This window comes from Camelus bactrianus, chromosome 13 (assembly GCF_048773025.1).
Source record: "Camelus bactrianus isolate YW-2024 breed Bactrian camel chromosome 13, ASM4877302v1, whole genome shotgun sequence".
Taxonomy (NCBI): domain Eukaryota; kingdom Metazoa; phylum Chordata; class Mammalia; order Artiodactyla; family Camelidae; genus Camelus; species Camelus bactrianus.
Genome location: NC_133551.1, coordinates 14285532 through 14300739, shown reverse-complemented (window position 1 = coordinate 14300739; position 15208 = coordinate 14285532). Strand labels below are relative to the sequence as shown.

General features: G+C 43.7%; 1 long non-coding RNA gene across 1 annotated transcript; it reads right to left on the bottom strand.

The window, feature by feature from the left end:
- Positions 1-3323: 3323 nt before the first annotated feature.
- LOC141579559 (uncharacterized) lies at positions 3324-14918 on the bottom strand. Its single transcript, XR_012511136.1, has 2 exons — positions 13778-14918; positions 3324-3877 (listed from the first exon to the last, which is right to left on the bottom strand). It is a non-coding gene; the product is annotated as an uncharacterized LOC141579559 (long non-coding RNA).
- Between the last annotated feature and the right edge of the window lie 290 nt (positions 14919-15208).

Here is a 15208-nt window from a genome sequence, read left to right as displayed (position 1 = left end):
ATATTTTTGTCAAAATCTTGAATACTTAGTTCCTTCAATTTGTGAACAACATCCACACATAAGTTGGCAAACCCAGTTCTCATCGTCAAACCTATCATCCCGATCAGAACTGCTTTCTGTCAGAAAAAGTCTTACTTCATTTTTCCATTCAAATAAGCATTTAATGCCCAGTCCTGTGACAACCATCTCACTCTTGGATTCTAACTAGAAGATGATGGATGGGTGAATAGATAAGCAAGCCCTCAGAGCCTTGCTGTGAGTTTGTCTCAACCCAGAGTTTGTCTCCCTTCCGTATTTCCTGCTGGCACTCATAGGATTTCCCTCAAGAGCAAGGCATCCTGGAATTGTCCCCTTGTTTGGTGCCCTGAGACAATGCATGTTCATAAGATTTAGGATGGGTGGGAGGTTTGTCCTTCATTTAAAGAAAAGTATTTAAAAGAGAGGTAGGAAGAATCAGCAGACCACAGACTGGGCAGGTCAGTTTTAGGAAAAGACACAGTTGGAAATTGAGGATCTAGAAATTGAGTCCCTTAAAGATAATGTAAAGATCCCATGGAAAGTCACTTTTTCTCCAATGGGTGTCATTCCGTGGGTTGGATGCCACCATCCTGAGGTCCTACGAGGTGGCCTGAGGTCTAATTCAACACATGAACTTGGCCACTAAAGCATTAGAGCTTTCTGATCCACATCTTGGTTTTAGGAAACTCCCTCACAGTTACTCACCTAATTCCTTGGTTTTCTGTTTTCCATGACTACTGTGATTTATTTTCATTTTGTTTTCTGAAAGGACTTCTAATCCTCTTGAATAAAGAACTTGTGAAAAATGACTTCAGCTTTACCTTTTCTCCCCTTGAAAAAGAAAGTCCTGAGCAGGGCATCTCCTCTGTGGTTGACAGTCACCTGGAAAACTAACTGGGTAATTTCAGGGTGAGCTGGTGAATGCAGAACCTGACTTTGGACTTGGGTGGTCTTACTGATGAACGATGGTCAAACAAGTTATCAACTGGAAAAGCCTGAGTAACTTCCCCTCCCAGCACAGCCCACACGCCCCTCTGCAGAGACAGAACTATTTATGGGAAAATACGCTTCTTCTTGCAGGGTGATTTTCAGCCTTCCATTTTATGAGGTTTTCCTCCTGGACTTTCTAGAAAAGTTGAACACGCTGTACTAGAGTCTACAGTAGTGGGACATGTCAAGCCGTTCACTGAGTTCAAGCCGGTTCAGCCAAATTTATGACGTTCTGTGCATCTACTAAATAAACGAGAGACACAAGACTTCTACTCTCAAGCAGCTCACAGTTCACAGGTGAGGCTGAGAGTCACACGTATGGTGGCAGTTATAGTGGCTGCTGCTCTGATCACCTCCCCCAGGACTGTCAAATTTTCTGAAATTTAAGCGTGATTTTCAGGAGGCACTGGGAGTTGGCCACTTGGCTCCTCTCTCTGAGTCTTGCCTGGCTCTCGCCCTGGTGTACCCACCCCAACAAACATTCGAGTAGTTGAATTTTCCCTTCAGTAGCTGATCGCTCTATTGAAGAACCTCACAGTAGCCTCTTAGTGTGACTTTATGGTGTGTTCCTGGTAAATTAATCTCTAATCTACCCCGACAATGAGGTGCTATTTCTTTACCATTCCATAAACCGAATCCAGATTTTTCATCCTGCTCTGTTACATATGATGAGTAAAGTATCCTAAGTGATTTCTGAAGCATTTTCTCCTTCCTGGAGGCTCGAGAGAGGCAGCTTTGGGACATAGCTCCGGAGCTTCTGGATTTAGGTGTGATGCAGTGACAGTTGCTTCGGTTTTCGCTGTCCTGTGGGCCAGCTGACAGGGACGTTGCTGGCCTCCCAACCAGGGGTGCTTGGTTATCCTTTGAAGGGCAGGAAGGCTTGAGGAAGTGAAATTCTCTTAGCTTAAGAACCTAATCAGGAATTGAATAAAATACCATTTGCAGTACCTTCCTGCATGATTCTCTAAGGCTAACAAGAAAATTTTGAAGAAACAGGTGAATGGTTGTATTTTTATCTAGATAAACTTTTATAAAGACATTGGAGTCATAGTACAAAGTACAAGCCTTGCAGGAAATTTGGTCCTTTCTAAAATATCTGTGAGCATGTGGTCTGTGACAAATGGTTTCGGACAGGACCAAATATCAAGGACCTTTTGGCGAGGACCAAGTGCCTCCATGGACATTGTGGATGGGACCCAGGGCCTGCTGACCGAACATCAGTACTTATGATGCTGGACATCGTGTTAAAATGAGATCAGCACTGAGGGCAGGAGGGATGTTTGTCCCTGAAAGTTCTGAAACGTCGAATGAATGAGCCAGAACCTGGGCTTTCCTTCTGGCTGCCTCTTTCTTTCTTCTTTTCTTTCTTCCTTCCTTCCTTTCTTCCTTCCTTCCTTCCTTCCTTCCTTCCTTCCTTCCTTCCTTCCTTTCTTTCTTTCTTTCTTTCTTTCTTTCTTTCTTTCTTTCTTTCTTTCTTTCTTTCTTTCTTTCTTTCCTTTTTAAATGTATCAGATATCTCAGGCTACATTTGATCTGATTCAAGCAAAGCAGAAAAAGTTAGGGGCAGGGGTTGTGGGATGTGGGGAGAGGGATCTCGGAGCAAAGATTTTAACCTTCTGCCAGATTAACAGTCTGGAAGCAAAAATGGGATTTTTCCGTCCATGTTTTTGAGAATAAATATGTATCTGAGGGGAAAAAATAACTAAAACATTCTCTTAACCAGCAGAGCAGCTGAGAAAGAGTCAGGTGCAAGCTGTGGCCAAGACAAGCTTTATTTCTCTCCTCCTCTGCCACCATCCTTTCTCCAATGCCTGCACCACGACCCTTTTCCTCCTCCATCCCCACTAAAAATCAACCAAAAAAAAAATTGCTATGATTAATGGCTAAAGGAGAACAGATGTACGGTCTTCATACATTTTAAGTTAGGATCAAACAGACACTCGATTCCTCCTTCCTAAGGCCCCAGCAATAGCCCTCTGCCACCCGCCCCACCTCCTCCCTCTTCTGTCCTGAGGAATGCTAATTGAAGTTCCGTGGCCAGCACTGAAGAAGGACTTGAGCTGGCCCTCCCCCATGGACCCCTAAACATCCCAAGCCCCAGCTTCCTAATTGGACATGCCAGCAGAAACCAAAGCAAAGCAACTTCTGTAGGAGCAGCTGCCGAGGTCCGTTCCCCTCCCTCCAACACCCATTGCCCCTCCTCAAAAGAGGATATTTTCCTGTTGTCACATTCTTGGGCAATATTTCAGAAGCTCACTCATCCTGCCACTCACTTCCCCCACCCCCACACGGCTGCCCCCAAACAAGACATTAGGAAAGAAACATGAGAGATTTTATTTTAGCCTAATTGAACAATAGCCCTTATTTCATCTTGAGTAAGATAAATGGGCTGTCCAACTTCACTTCTCACTTTGTCTGTAATGAGGTTCCTCTCTCGACTGTTTACTAAAGTATTAAAAAGCACTTTGCAGCGCCTGCTGGTACATTCCATCAAAGGGAGTCAATGGAACAGATGAAGACATATGAGAAAGTCGGGAGATAAGGTGCCTTTTATGAAAGTTCAGATTCCAGACCTATTAGAAAGAATTGCTTCCCCCTGTGAATTCAGTGGCAAGAAATGGCCTTTTCTTCTTTGGCAGCAAAATAGCTTCTGTGGGGCAGGACAGCACTTGGCAGATCTTCTGAGGGTCAGACCAAGGTGTAAACTAATTGCAGCCGTTAATGTCCAGGTGGTAAGGAGTTGCCTGAGTTGTGAGGTTGTACTAAGCCGTTAGCATCTCCTTGCTGGATGCACTTTTGTGGACCCGTCTCTCACCAACAGAGATGAAACACACGTCTGTTCTTGCTCAGGCTCTGCCTCCTGCTGTTCCTTGAAGAGACACGCACAGTCAGATGTCAGTTGCTACAAAGGTGAGTCCCCAGGGATGGGGAACCCTGGGAGCAGACCCCGTTTGGAGTTTTGGCACTGAATGCTGTGTGACCTGACATGAGTCACTAAACTTCACTGCGACATAGCTTCTCCCCTTAGAAAACAGCAAGGAAACATGTTACACTGATAATAGTCTGGTCTGGGTAATGAACAGCTGCCTGCTTGATGTACTGAGATCTGCATGTAAGAATCAAGTGTGGCCGCTTCATGGCCTCACAGCCACAGGGCTGATCAGGGAGTTCCTGCATCAGCAACCTGAGGACCTACGATGCCTGTACATGTAATGGGGAGCAAACTAAGTCATCTAGACAGGAAAAGGGAAATGAAAGGCGCGACTGGATGAGAACGGGGATCTCTTCTGCAGCTTCCCATGGTCCCATGCAACCCCTTCAGTAAGGGCATCGTTCGTTCCTGCCTCACTCATCCTGGCTCAGAGCCGTGCCACTTTCTTTTCTTAGTCTTCTCAAAACTTCTGTTTAATAATCGTTCCAGAATCCTGCCAAACTTGTAAGTAACCTACGACTCATAGACAGAGACAACTAAGAAATATGTGCTAAGAACTAGCTTAACTTTCAGGCTTGATGCAAGCGAGCCCAAGTTTTCCCAGGATTTCTTTATTTTGTTTTATTTATTTCCCCAACAGCATTAAGGATGGGCCTAATCATCATTCCTCATCATTACCTGCTTGTCCTGGGCTTACAAACCCTGTGTCTGAGCAGAGGGCAGTGGCCCATGGGCAGTTAGAAGAGGGCATGTGTAGGGAACAAAGTTCCTAGTGCTCACAGCATACTCTCTGCAGAGCCCTCGGTCTGTCTGTCAGATCCTCCCTCACGGCTGAGTGGCTGTGCCCATTACTGGGGATGTTAGGGCAGGCAGACAGCTAGATATGAGCAGAGAAAGGGGGACGCAGGCCAAATGGCAGGAACTGGGCCGAAAGGACGGGCACAGGCCAAATGCAGGAAACCATATATCATGTAAACAACAGGGGTCCCTGGGCAGAGAAAGAAAAGCAGGAACCTCTGAGCTAAGTGGTCACACCTTTTGGGGTGATGAGCCGCCTGGAGGCCAACAAAGAAAGGGTGGGAAAAGGCGGGAATCTCTAGTGTCTGAATGTAACCTTTTGCTCATTATGCCCTCATTACAATAAAATTAGCCTTGCAGATTAGAAGTACCCATCATGCACTGAGGCCGTGACACTTCTGACCCAGACTAAATAAGGACAAAAATCCCTCCTCCCTTCGGGGAGGTGGAGTTGGTATGAAAATCAGGGAATACACTCCAAACCCTTCCGTCCCCAATCAGTATTCAGCCCATTCATTTCTACACCCCATGTAACCAACTTGCCAAAGAAACTCAGGGCAGCCGCTCGCCTGAGCCTGCCCGCTCTCCCCTTGAGGGTGCGCTATCTCTCCCCTAATAAATCCTCACTTTACTTTCTTAACCGCCGCATGTTGTCTCTGAATTCTTTCTGGCACAGGACAAGAACCTGGATGTCGGCTACATCCACCAGCGACAGGGACGGTGGTTTCATTGCATTCCTGCTCCTGGATTCTGCCCAGCACTGTTCCCACGTATTGCTTCAGCCCCAGACTAGCCCTCAGTTCCACAGACACCCTGAGTCTCACACCCTAAGCAGAGCTCACAAAGACAGGAGCCAAGGTGGGTACTTTGGCCACCTCCCCGGTCAGGCCTCTTTGGCCAGGTTCTTGTGGCCTAACCTAGAATTTCAGGCCTCTCCTGGAGGTGTGCTCGGCGTAGGCAGGGAGTGACTTTTCTCTGGACACAGCCTCTGCCTTGTTTCTCGTTCGGAATTGGGAAGAACCATATGCTCCAGGTACCCACCCATCAGGTGCAACAAACCATCAGAACCGACACTGATGCAGGTGTTCAGCTCATCGCACAGTTTCCCACGTAGCCGCAACAAATTCACACAATAATTGAATTCTCATTTTTCGGATGCAAAAACTACTGCGCTGCAAAGTCAGCGGACCTATCCAGAATCACCTCGTTGGTAAGCGGCCAAGTGATAGACTCCGGTCTCTGACTCCGGGGTGATACCAGGCCCCGGGCCAGGTGCCAGGATGCACTAGTGAGCAAGCCTGGAGCTTCGGGAAAACAGTTAACAAACACTTCCAACTGTTCCTCGTGCTAATAACAATTACCATATAGTGGTTAAAAGTTTAGGCTCCGAACCAGATTCCTGCGTTTGAATTAATTCTAGCTGTGTGACTTAGGGAAGGTAATTAAGCTTTGCAAGCCCTGATTTCTCCACCACAAGAAGGGGATGACATATTCCTATGAACCTTACAGGTTTTGAGGACTAAATGAATCTATGTGTGTTCAGTACTCACGGTGCCCAATTAATATTAGCTGTGATTACTGGAAGCTCTGAAAGAAAGGGGGTTTTAACCTATAGGGAAAGAAAATTTTCCTGAAACAAATGGAGTTTAAAATGAGGCCTGGAGGGTGAGAAGGAGTAAAGCTTGCAGGGCTGAGCGCACAAGGGGAGGGAAGGGAGGGGGTGGGGCGGGGGAGGTGGGGAGTGTTGGGGAGTGGGGGCAGGGGCAGGGAGGGGAGGGGCGCAAGTAAAGAGAACAGCACACGCGGAGTGTTCATCAGACTGTAAACTGAGCCAAGAGTTGCCATATCTCATGACTGGCCCTATCTCAGATCTTTCTGGAATACTTGTCAGGGTAAAGGGTGGGGAGTTTATCAGGGAGAGAAAATGTAAAGCTTTTAGCCTCTGTCCAATCAGTCAACCAGCTCCTCCTCTCTGGCACGCTGGCTCTCACCCTCTCAGCAACACACAATGGCATGAGCACCAAGCTCCAGAGAAAACCCAGGGCTGCGGCTCTGGCCAAGCCCCCCACACCCCTCGACCCTGGCGCTTCCATCTAATCTCTGGGCCACAGATTCCTTCACGATAAAAAATGGCAGCAACGATTTCTACCTCAAGTGCTGTGAAGTCACTTTAATATAGTGTAAAAGCTGTGTGACTCGCCTCAGGTGGAGCCCCCAGCTTTGCTACTGTGTGCCCTAGAGTAAGCCTTCTAGGCACTGTGAGCCACAGTGTTCGCATCTGTAAAGTGGGGATGACCGGAAGGAATAACGTCTCATAGGGTCCCCCCCTCCCAACTTTTTATTTTGAAAATTAAATCTATTGACAATGTTAAAGAATATCTTTATAACCTTCACATAGATTCACCAACGGGTGACATTTTGTCATAGCTGCTCATTCTGTGGATGTCTGTGTGTTGTAGACATCATGGCATTTCCCCCTTAAATATTTTAGCCTGCATCTCCAAGGAGCAAGGGCATGCTTCTGTATATTTGCCATACCATTATCACACCTAAGACATTTATCGTGGATTTTAAATAAGCAGAAGATATCCAAATTCCTTAATTATCCCCAAAATGATTTCTGTGTCTGCCTTAAAGATCCAGAATCCAATCAAGCTTCAAACACTTAATCAACGATCATACATCTTTTGCCTTCTTTAATCTAAGCGCTCTCTCTGCTTTTTTTTTTTTTTTTTTTTTGGTAGGGAGTAGGGGACTTTTATGACATTACCATTTTTGAAATATTCATGCTAATTGTCTTCAGATTTTCCCTGGATTTGTTCCTTTCCTCGTGTTTAGATTTAAGTTAAACGTTTTTAGCAAAAATGCTGCACAGATTATGGAGTGACATAAGCAAGATGGCAAAATGGAAAGCCCCAGAACTTGTTCCCCAATAGAGATATTGGCTGAATGACAGTATACAGTCAAAAAGCCTTGATGAGAATGCCAGAAAGCGGTCTGGAAGTCATAGTACCCAAGGCAGGTTCAAAGCCAAGAAGAGCCACATTGAAATGGGTAAGGAAAACTGTTTCATTTCAGCTGCATCAACGGATCTAGTGATGACAAACCCCGTCAACCTTCGTTTATCTGGGAAGCTTCCTTGTACGTGATGAGTTGCTTCCCAAGAAAGGAAGGGAGGTCCCGTGAGATTATGAGCGAATTTCTCAGCAGAACTATCCCAGACCAGAAGGGAGTGGAATGATACAGTCAAAGCACTGAGATTTAAAACAACTGCCAACAAAGAATGCTCTATATCTGGCTAAACTGTCCTTCAAAGCTGAAGAAGTAAAGAATTTCCCAGAAAAACAGAAGCAGAGGGGGTCATCATCACTAGACCTACACTTACAAGAATTGCTTAAGAGAGTCCTTCAAGCTGAAACCAAAGGATGCGAGACAGCAACATGAAAGAGGAGAAAAATATAAAGCTCTCTGGTAAAGGGAAATACATAGACAAATACAGAATATTAGAATACTGTCACTGTGAGTTATAAATCATTTCTAATTCACGTATAGAATTTAAAAGATAAAAGCACACCTACCTTTTAGAATGCCCAAAATTAAAAAGACTGACCATACCAACAGTTTATGGGAATGCTGAAGAACTGGGACCCTCACGCCCTTCTGGGAGGATATAAAATAACGCAGTCCCTTGGGAAAGGAGTTTGGCAGTGTCTTTAAAAGTTAAACTATATGACTCAACCAGATCACTCCTAGGTATTTACTCAAGATAAATTAAAACATCTGTCCATACTAGGACTGCTACATAAACAGTGTACCAGTCTTAGTAGGAGACGTATTTGTGGCATTTGTCTCCATAGTAGGTTTATTTGTAATAATACCAAGCTGGAAAGAACCCAAATATCCATCAGTAGGTGAACAGAGAAACAAACTGAGGTATAACACAAACGGAATGCGACTCAGGAATAAAGGGATGAACTACTGATACACACAACGACATGGGTAAGATGCGGAGTGAAGGGGACCAGATGAAAAAGGGCATATAAGTCCACTTACATGAAACTCTAGGAAATCCAAAATAAATTCTAGTGACAGAAAGCAGCTGTGATCGCATGGGGATGGGGAAATGGGAGTTGAGGAAGGGCTGGCCGTGGAAAGGAGGACTTACACAGAGGCAGGAGGAAGCTTTCGGAGGTGACTCACCACCCTGCCAGTGGTGATGAATTTTCACAAGCATATACATATGTCAAAACTAATCAAATTGTATACTTTAATCACGCATAGTTTATTGCATCTCAGCTCTATAAAGTTTTTTGAAAAAGAAAAATTATCAGAGGATTTCAGTATTCCTACTGGAGAATGGGCTTCAGTGTGTTTCCCTTAATATTCAGCCTTTTGGCCTAATACATAATTTAGTATGTACCACAAGTAGGAGTCAACACACTGCACCTTTTCTCTGCTTCTATTGCTGGTATTGGCCTCAGTAGTTAGTAACCAGAGTTCCAGAGATCCGCCTCCACCCACAGAACACATCTCGACAGCTGCCAGTGGGTGGAGGCCATCCATACCCTTCGCAGCCGCTCCAACAGCTGAGGGAATCCGGTGGGGGCCAAGGGGGGGAGCAGGGGGGAAGCACAGTGCAGGAGGCAGTGCCTCGGGGGGCAGGGGAGTGGCCCACACCTGCCCCAGGGTGCTGGGCTGAAACTCCACCTCCACTTGGGGTCAGACAGGGAAGACTTGTGTACCATAATGAGGCAGAAAACCCGTCTTCGATGGCAGTCCAGCGCTCTCTCTCTCCTGTCCTATTGACCTCTTGGACTTTACAACCTTTTGGGGAGCCTGCTGTATTTATCTGTCTGCCATTGTCTGAAACTTGCTTACAGACAGGGGCTGGTTAGCAAGCCTGATCCTTTGTTTCTTAAAGTCTGAGAAAGAGGATCTTTGACCTCTGTTTCTAAGCACTGTAAACAAAGGCCTTCTTGGCTGCCAGTAAGCTCAAAGTGCTCATTAAGCAAGAAGTTTGTTGGCCAGTGGTTGAAATGACATCATGCTTCCTTCTGGAATTCAACTAGAGATAAAAATCAGGTCATTCAATTTACAAAGAGAGAATGCTCCTGTCTCCTGCCAGCATTCAGAGATGCTGGCTTTCAAAAAGAATGAGGAAGAGAAGAAAGAGCCTATTTGAACTCAGCCTTTGAGAATGTCTCTTAAACTACCTCCTCTTAATTTCTGATAATATGCAAAGGTTTTCCACTCCAGATCCTCTGGTATCTGAGAGCAGAGGATGCTCCTTGCTTATCTTTTCCGAGTTTTCCAACTGAGTGTTGCAGGTGGGTCTTGTTAAGCTGATAATGGGACAACCCTTCAGGGCTCCCTAACAAGGCAGAGTGGAAGGAAGATTATCTTCATCTTTTTACGTCATTGATCATAATTTGACGTGAGAAAGAAAACATACTGTGATCTTAAAGAAGTCCATTTGGATTCTTTTAAGATAAAACCAAGAAAAGGACAATTTTCAGAGGGTGGTGATAGATGTCCTGGGTTATTTATTTACTTTTAGACCTCTATAGTGATCTCATTGGCTTTATTCAATGATTCATGAATGGAGTAGCACCCAACCTAGCAGACAGAAAGGAGCTCCAAGGAGCTGGAGAAAATGACGGACTTTCACAGGCAGAAGGGAGTAGGAATAAGGAAGTTATACTAGCCCCAAAAGGTGGATTGATTATTGCAAGATTACTTTCATTTAGGGGGTGGCAGGAGTCTATCAGGCAAATTACCTCACTAGTGCTGATCGGGTGATTCCTGATTGACTGGTTTAAGATTCCATTTCTGGGAGGGCTGAAACTCTAATTAAGTTTTGGTTTGATGACATTGCACTTAGCATAAGTGACTTTATTTGGGGTCTGTTGTCTTGTTTTTAAAACTAGTATAATTGATATTTTCACAAAGACCCTGTACCAGTAAGGGAAATCTGGAGACAATACACCTGTAACCAGTTTCCAGATCTATAATTTACAGGTAATTTCACAAAAATACTAGGTACAATTAATAAAAATTGAAACAGAAAAGACCAAATCCCTACAGAAGAGGGGAAGTTTGTTTTTTGATAGTCTATGTTATACTTTTTAAATATCTGTATCAAAATGTGCAGCATTTCTTATTTAAAAAAATGTCTTTAAAGTATATTTTGGTCCCAAACAAGTAAAATTAACATTTTAAAATACATTAAAACCATATACATTTCACAACTTACTGACCTACCACTAAGAATGTTGAATTCATTAGCCTGTAGATTACTTAAAAACCATCCTAAACATTTTCTTGTTGTTCAGAAAAATGATTAGAAACTTGGAAGTAAGTGAAAAAGATTAATGGGTAACCTTTTGATCATGTTCAGGCATTTTCTAATAAGCCCATGTGGTATGTAACATTATTTGATTAACCATTACTTTTGGGCAGGAAGACATTTTCCTCTACCCTCCTAGGTTCTTCTGGAGGCCTAAGAATTAAATTGACATAACATAGATTATCAGGAAAAAAATGAAACAAAAGGTTGATAACATGTGTGCATGTAAGAGACACAGGAAAACTGAGTAGTTCGCCAAAATGGCTTAAGCCCTCACCTTAAATACCATCTTCAGCTAAAGACAAAAGAAGAGGTTGGGGGTAGTTGTGACTTCAAAAGGGAGGGAGGTAATTTACATAGAGACGGAAAAGTATGTTTGGTAAACAAATGTTTGCTAGGCCATGAAGAGATGGTGGGACATGGAAAGGAATTTTAATAAACAGACTTTCTAGTTTCTTCGCTATAGTTCACACTATATATATAGAGAGAGAGAACCTAGCTCACACTATAGTTATCTGTGGCAATAGCTCCTTTCCTGCAACAGGTCCTGTATTTCCCTTCTTTTAGGAAGCTAGGGGGAAGATCAAAGATTCCTGAGTCTTCTCGGTCTTAAAAATAATCAGCCTAAATTCATCTTCAGACCAAAGAGACACAGTCTGGAATGGCAGATTCTGTTCCCCTACATTACCAACTGATCAGGGGCTCAGATCTCTTATAAGCCTATAAAGTTAGAGTTTATCTCTGCAGAAAAGCTGATGCTATGATGATATCTGTTCCTCTAAGTGATAGTATAACTCAAAGGTTATGAAGTTACTGCCCTGCAGCAGGACATTAATTTTAGATCTAATTTAGCAGTCTTACTCAGCATTCCTTTTTCTACTGACACTATACATTGAATCAGCTTTGTTATTCTGCCAGTTCCCTCATCAATGAATTAAATAAAACCCTGACATATGTTATCTACTGTTTGAGAATTATCATCTTTTTAATAGTTTGAAAATTATGCTTTGACACTCTACCAGCATTTAACAGAATTTGAAACAGCAGAATGATCCCATTTTTAACAAACAGAACTGTCTTAGGTTGAGTTCCCCAGAAGTGGACCCTAAGACAAGGGTCTGAGCACAAGTAGCTTACTTTGGAGGTACAAGGACTACTGGAAGGGAAGTGGGGAAGTGACACAGCTAAGTGAAGGGGCCCTGAACATGCCCTTCCGCTAAAAAAGAATACGCCCCTTTGGCAGGTGGGTGATTTTGAGCTGGAGGCAATCAAACCCCAGCAGACTCAGTAGACGTGCTTAACTCCTCTTTAGCTGTCTAAAAGAAAGTATGAATTTCCCCATTTGTGAGGGAATTCTACGTTTATAAAGGAAATTTCCATTAGAAAGAGTACTTGTACCAAGAAGTGAGCGACTGTCAGAGATAACTTTTTTCACCCAAGAGAATTATCTGCAAAGCAAGGCAAAATTTATTTACCATTCATTTCCTTCTCTTACCTTCCAGTGAACTGCCTCTTCCCCCCATCTTCCGCAGAAGTCCAAACCCCTATTGCTTTCCTTACCTCAGGATGGAATATAAGACTTGTCAAACTGATGTGCAGGTGGGTAATTTAAAAATTTTCCCCTGCTAATTCGTCTTCTGTCAATTTAATTCTTAGACCAGCCACAGAACCTAGAAGGGTAGATGGGAGAATTTTTCCTCTCCTATGGAAGGCAGCTAACAAAGGGTTGTTCAAAGACAAACAGAGGCATATTCAAAAGTTTAAGAGCTTATTGGGGCAAAAAACGGATTTGAATTGTGGTGTGCCAAAACAGAAGTGGTTAGGAGTGCTCCACTGACAGAAGCTAGAGGGAAGGCTTTTATAGAGAAGCAAAAGCAATTGTATGACTTGCTGTAGCTTACGTGGCTGTGTTATTTGGGAAAGACTGATTCACTGTTTGCGATTTGTTGTCCTTAGTTTCATTTTCTTAACCTTGGGGCATTACAGCTTAGGTTTTGATCTGCTAACAAAGGCCTTAAAACCACCTCAGTCTAATAACTTATTGGTTTAATTAATTTGAGAGTGGATCATTAAGGCAACTACTGTCATGAGCGACGCTGCAGCTCAAGCCCACAAGGAAACCGTAAGCAACTGTACAAACACCGATGTCAGAATTATCCTACCCACGTGGGCACTGAGCTGGGGTATTTACACGCCAGTCCCCGTTAGTCATGCGCTGAGGACTGTTCCCGACTACTGCTAATTCTCCCGCACTTCCTGCCTGCTCCGTGGCAGCTTTTCTCAGTTTTGGAGACAGTTCTCAAACATGAAGAGAGAGACACAGGCAGTTGGAAATCTTGAAGTTTATTGAAATAGTGGAGTCCTGTTGCTGGAAAGTAGGTTCTTGCCTTGCTCAGGAAAGAATTCAAGTGCCAGGCATGGTAAAGTGAAAGTAAGTTTATCCAGGGAAACACACATTCAATACACAGAGTGTGCTCTGTCTCACCCAGAACGGAGAGCAGCTTAGGAGATACACACTCCACAGGCAGAAAGGGCCACCTCAAAAGGCAAGGGAGAGCGCCACCACGAGGTACAGGTAGTTAGATTTTATGAGCCCGGTAATTTCATATGCTAACAAGTAGGAGGATTATTCCAACTATTTTGGGGGAAAGGGTGGAGAGTTCCAGGAATTGGGACCCCGCCCACTTTTTTACCTTTTGTGATTAGCCTAGGAACTGTCATGGCGCCTGTGGGTGTGTCATGAGGCTCCAGGTCTGCTGCAAGTCGGATCTCCCGCCATCTTGGTTCTGAGCAGTTTGTCCTGTCCTCAATGGCTGTGTCATTCCTCCAACAGTTGTGCCCTTCCCTCCTGTCTCAATCCAAGGGATGTGGGCAGGGCACTTGAGAACTTTTTCCTATTAAAAAAAAAAGAAGGCATTTCCTCCTATCAGGAAATAATGTCATCCCCAAGGTACCAAAACACAAGTTAAATGCACCAACTTCTTTATAAAACAAAGGCAAAATATCTATGGGAAAATATCCAGATTTCAATCTTTTCATCAAAGAAATTTTCCTCATCATCAGTCAAATTCAAACCACCCAGAGCACAATACAGTTGATTTTCTAAAAGAAACATCTATTTCTAGACCATTGTGGGCTCTTGTGTAACACATTTGCCACCAGAAGGAAATTTAACTATATAAGATGGTAAATATTTTTTTGTAATCTGAATGGAAATTTCTGATCAAATATTTTATTATCAGTTATTTTTACAAGCTACATATAGAATTGTTCATAATTAAACAAAGACCTTTACAAAGTGTTGTCCTAAATTAATTTTTTAAATTATTGATTTAGTGCAATAAAATAAAAACTAATAAATATTACTTACTTTAAAAGAGATTTCTAGATACAAAAAAGAAGAAGAAGGAAGATTATGGACCCCACTGTTAGATTTATAAAAGGAAACCTTCTATATAGCTGAATTGGTGGAACATGTCTTTGTGAGCTTGGGGAACTTTACCGGTGATCCAGCTCAGCTGTGCAGCCCTGAGGCATTTGGAAGATCCACACTGAGGCCACACTGGCAAGGTAGTGTGTCCTGCAGACCCAGAGCGTGAGCAAAAATACCCCCACATGGGAGACATAGGAACAAAATAATAAATACTTACTTTCCCAGTATGTTTTCTATAGGTTTCCTTGACCCTCGATTGTCTGGTTCAAAGACCAGGCCTCCAATCTAGGAAATGAGGTTTCTTTAAAGTTCTGCTCAAATTCCAAAGGCACACATAAACTTCCACTCCACCCTCCTGGTGTTCACACACACACACACACACACACACACACACACACACACACACACACACACACACACACACACACACACACAGAAGCAGGAACCGAGCCTTTTCCCCTGGGCCCCTTCCCTCTCTCCCCAGGTATTTCTAAGAGGGGATCCCATGTGGGCCCATGAAACCCTCTAACAGCTACATCTCTCACAGCAGCCACCATGCGCTTTTCCTGCTTGGCTCCCCCACATTTCCTGTGACCAGCTGTCATCTTGTCCTCATCCCCCTCCCACACCTCACAAAGACTCACTGGGAAACAAGCCCTTCTGCTTCTTTTAACGGAAGACACCAGTTGGG